The following is a 5,406-nucleotide window of genomic DNA, read 5'->3' on the forward strand; positions in this document are numbered from 1 at the left end:
ATCCCATGCCCTTGTCTTCATCTTCTTTTCTGCGCGACTAGCAACAGGCTGCCACCATACTCGAGTTTCCTGATACTCATTATTCAGCTACCTCAAAACCTTTTCCCCGGTAATCCATACAAAGGAACGAGGGAAGCACCCGCTGTCTGCATGTTAGGCAGTTTCTGCTTCCTTGTGCTCTTACTTCTCCACGTGCTCGAGAATTCGGTGAAACACATCATCAGGCGAGTGAATGTCGTTTGAGCTGCGAGAGTGAGAGAAAGCATATCGCTGCTGCCACGGAATCACATCTGACAAACTGCACTGGTCAAGCACAGAGGCTCAAAAAAGCGCATTCGGTTTAAAAAGTTGTTGGTGTGCTGAAGCACGAAGTGCTTTTCGACAAATAAAGTCCGACTGCTTGCAGGGCACCGCTGCACCTACGTATATATGTCTTTTAGGGTTTGTGGATTCGTCACAATAGCTCGGACACCAATGGCTTTATGATTGGGGTGGTGTTCCTTTAAACATGGTGTTTAAGTTCGTCCACATCTCCTATAGCGATAGGCTCATCTGAGCAATTGAACGTCTGTTTGTCGCCAAGTGTCGCAAGTGGTTTTGCAGTAGGACACACGCGCCCAGCACCAAACTGGTTAGATTGCTGAAATCTTCAGCATGCAAAGCCAGGATGGTGACGTGACGTCAGTACCGTTGACGCCACAGAAGCGGTTGATTAGACCAGCAGCCACAGAGGCGAACGAAAGGGCCGGTCCACGAGCGCCTAACAATGTAGTATCAATGATAACGCCACCGATAAGCCCTACCTGAAATAATAAAGATTCGGGATTCAGCGGTCGAGTGTGTTTCGACCATTGCCTACCTTAGCGTGACGGAAACGTCGGGAAACAGTCGCAGGAGGTCCCGTCGCTGATCATTCTCAGTTTTCGTCCTGATATAAGTTTTCGCCACATTGAATGTGACAACTATTTTTAAGAAAGAGATTATGACGATACGTGTTTCCAGTGAAACCCCTCACCGCCCTCATAGGGGTTCCTCGTCTGGTAGCAAACTGTGATAAAGAAGGTGACGATCAATGCGCTCCGCCTGCGGTCTCATGTGGCCGTTTCCAGCAGGTGCCAACGCAAATGACGCCCATCGGGGTCACAATCCCATGTGTCTGTGAACACATCTTCCTTCTCTGCTTTGCACGTGCTTTTTTCTGCCTGTTACGACTCGTTGGATGCAACAGGGTTCTCGTTATCTTCCAGGTTCTAACCGTAGTGTGGCCCGCGTGATGTTGCTCAACCTACTGCTTTCTCAAGAAATCAGGCGCATCAAATCTGGAGACCTGAAGGCGTTCTGCGACGTCAGAATCAGTTGGACTCTCATAATAAACCTACAACGATATCAGACGCGACGCATAACGACGAAACCACCCATCTTCCAGACATAGCCGCCCGAAGATTGGCAATACAAGACAGGAACGGGCTCTGGGGCCTCTTCATATAGGCATCCATTACAGAAAGTGGTCCTGACCTGCGGTGTAACACCGGGGCTTTGAATAGGTGGTGCAATGCTGGAAAGCAGCGAGGGGCAACTCACGGTGAGAAAAGGCATACGGGGTACAGGCACGTGTACCGCCAGCCCATTCGTCACTGTAGAATATTACAAGGCACCACCCTGTGAAGCCGCTCCAGACGATAGCAACCACATCTCGATATCGCGTGTGCTCGAGGGGCCCAGCAGAAGCATCTTTCCGGCGGGATCGTGTAGAGTTGGACCACGTACTGTATCGATGCGCACAGTTGCTCGTTATATGTGTGCAGACAGTGCATCTTATGTCTCCCATAACGGAACAGCTTGCAAAAGAAGCAGAATTCCCAGGGGCGGTAGTAATTTTTTCGGTGCTCTGAACATTCTCTAAAGGATCCGGCATTCAGCAAGGGTTCAGCTCGTGCCGTCGCCATAGAGTTTGTCGAGCTCCTGCCTTACTTGACCAGTCGATGGGTCGTGCCGGCGTTTTGCCACACGATCGCGCTGGGTCTCCTGAGCTCGTCGAAAGTTCACATGGTACTGCGGAATCTTTGTATCTCCCATCCTTTGATATTGCCGGTGAAGGAACAGGACCGTAAGCTGGGAACGGTTAGCCTGGCAATCTGGCTATGCCCCCACCTCCTAGCTGTAGAACCTAGTAAGGGCGTCATGCAGTTTGCAGTCAACAAACGTTCCACCAGGCCTAGGAAATCGGTGACACCTCTTCTCGTCATTGCCAGGATCCTTGTCACGCAGGAGATTGCTGTGGTATCGAATAAACTCAAGCATGCATTCCATGTGCGACGCGGCTGGGATGTAGTAGAAGACGTCGCCGCCAGCCTTTGACTCACAGCTTCGATGTCTAAGGCAATCATCTGCGTTGGAGTCAGCCTCATGTGTCGTAGCCATTCCGCATGCGAGCTTGTTTGAGGGAAGCCTTCGAGAATCCAGCCTCTTCGAGAGCAGTCTGCTTGCCGCAATCTGTTCAGTATTGCTGGAAGGACGAACTCCTGCGGCACTGCACAGACTCGCACGGCTGCAAGAAACGGTGAGCCGCTACCCTTTCCCGTACGATTGTCGCGTTCGCGCCCCGGACAGCAACAACAGCCGACGACAAAGCAGAACAGCTCTTTTGGCCACTCGCTAGTATTCATGGAGCGGGGGCAGTAGCACTTGGCAATCCTGTGCTCGAAAGAGTAGAGGAATAAACAAACGACTCAGCTTGGAAACGTTATCAGCGAGTGAAGAGCCCGAGAAAGAGAAACTTCAGAGGTGGTGCTGCGTACGCGCGTCGAGTAAGGATGCTGCGTACGCGCGTCGAGTAAGGGTGCTGCGTACGCGCGTCGAGTAGAGCAATTGGTCAGAAAAATCGAGTTGCCGTCCAACATACAAGGAAGATATAAAGCATGGATATATACTCTTCTGATCCTTTTTAGCCAGCTGCAAAACCAAGTGATTCTCCACTGGGAGGTCGATGGAAACCTACAGAGGGTTCCTTTTTCTTCAGATTCGCGGAGCACACTTCTCAACTCCAGGTTCTTCAAAGCCTGCGTACGCACAGGCAAAAAGTCTACAGCGACACCATCTGTGCGAGAGTCTCATTCGCAAAAAGTTGCATGGAAGCATGGTGGTTGGTCAGGCGCGTCTTCGCACGCAAAAAAAGACTATACTGGTGCATAGATATAAATGCATATATGTGTTCATACATAACTGTGCCTATACTTTTCACGTTTACTACCATAAATGTCTACTATGCGGAACCTTCCCCTGTACCCGTGGCCACTAATTGAACAGATGCTGACAAGCGATTGGCATGTATCGTGCCTTGGTCGCCGAAAGATGTTGCGATGGAGTACGATGTTTGGAGGGGGCAGTGCCACGTGGGAGGAAAAGTTTGCAGCGCACGTACCAGTTCTCGGAGGAGCTGCTGCGCGTCGACGTGCACGACTCCGTACCAATCTGCCAACAGTTGTGCTTGTGTCGACTTGCCACTCCCCTTCGGTCCCAACATCTGTGTATTCCGGGCACAGCATATCACATGCTCCTGCCAGGGAGAGAAGAGGTCTTCGAGTTTTTTTGGTTATAGATGGCAAGATGAAATAGCGCATCGACAAAGCATTTGCAGCGGCCGACCACACTGCAGGTGTAACACAGGAAGCACAATAACTGTGCGATCTTGTCCCTATCACCCAAAAAGGCGGTTTTTTGGGCTTCGACCAAAGTGGGAGGCCTTTTGTATGCGCTCACCGGAATTTCTCTGCATAGATCAGTGAAATAAATTACGCGAGACTAATGTATCTGTCCTATGAATTCTTTCTGTAATATCAGTCAGAGGAGGTGGTATATCGGCTACAACAGATCAAGGCTTCCTTCTGGAACCCAGCAATCCCTCAATCCCACCCGTGCTGTTTCAGATGTTTTGCGCGCTTGTTTCCGTGATCGTGGTGTTTTAAGACTTACGCAGATTCGTGGTTGATAGCGGCGAAGCTCCTTGTCTACGTACAAACCGCAGTGTGCCTGCGCTCATGGAAAACCGCATCGGCATGAGCGCAAGTCGTCCCATAGTCGCATGCATCACACAGAGAGCGGGACAAGGGGGATCGTAGCAGAACAGCTACGTGAGAGAGCGAACCCAAAAATCTAAGCAATATGGGAAGCTCTAGGATCTCTCGTTTTCAGCGGCACAAGGCGAGGAGAAACACTGCTTCGCAACAAAAGGTTCAAATCGGCCGGGAGACGACGTGTCTCCTGTCCGTTGACTTCATCACCTACTCTAATCTTCTGAAGAGTTTCGTCCTGGTTCGCAGAGGTGCTGATCATGTGGTATGCAGCCGAATACTGCTGCATAACGCCGGATATATGTCTGGGGCACCAGTAACCACAGCAACGTTTCCTGTATTGTGGGCGACCAAACATGTATGTTGCAACGTCGTGGATAGGTGGATAGCAGGCAACTGAGCACTGAGGAGATTTCCGTCTCGCAGCAACAGATGCGCGCCTCATAGGGAACTGACGTTTGCTCACCATTGGTACCCGTACAGAAATAACAGGAGAATGCATAATATCCACAAATATGCCGATATCAACCAGTCATGTAGCAGCTGTTTGTCAGGACTCGCACATTTTCCCTTCCATCTGTTCGAAAGTGCAAAAGAACATGGCGGTGAACAAAACGATTCCACCACGTTCGGCATCTCTTCCGCTTCCGAAACGTGGAAAATGTAGAGTGTGCGAGAGCACGAAAGAAATTGGGCGCATTACCTTTCGTATGATCTGGCTTTTGCACTACAGTGATTCATTGAGTGACAGATTGCAAGCATGCCTGAAGCCGGTGATATGTCCTGATATGCCGTATCAACGGGAGAGTTCTCAGCTGCATCGGTTTCATGCTGCTCAGTGACTGGACGCAGCTGGAAGTATGCTGGAAGCTCTCTCTCTGGAACTCTCAAGATAATGAATTTATCAGGAACGATTCTGCATTCCTGAAACAAACGCGCAGGGGAACAGCCGTGGAACGCAGCAGGGAAGCGATCGCCATGAGCCGTCACCCTACCTCAACAAATCTGAGTAACTTCTCCCTTCCAGACCAGCCGCCAGGCAACTCGATTTACTCATATATTCCCCTTTGCCTGCCTCTCTTCCTCTCATCCTTCCTCTATGTTTCGAAGGCCAAACTTTGGTGGTCATTACTGCCTAGCATCGCACCGTTTTGCTGAACCTCCAAATGGAACGAAGACCACTGTATATGGAAGAAAAGGCGTCGAGGAAAACTGGGTCCAGTTCTTCTACATTTCAAGCCCTTTGCACGAGTGGTCGAATGCCTCACCTGCAATGCTACTGCCTGAACTCTTGTTCGCGGAAAGCCGTTGATGATGCACCCTCGCCGTCCATGTT

This window comes from Neospora caninum, chromosome Ia (assembly GCF_000208865.1).
Source record: "Neospora caninum Liverpool complete genome, chromosome Ia".
In the NCBI taxonomy this organism is placed as follows: Eukaryota; Apicomplexa; class Conoidasida; order Eucoccidiorida; family Sarcocystidae; genus Neospora; species Neospora caninum.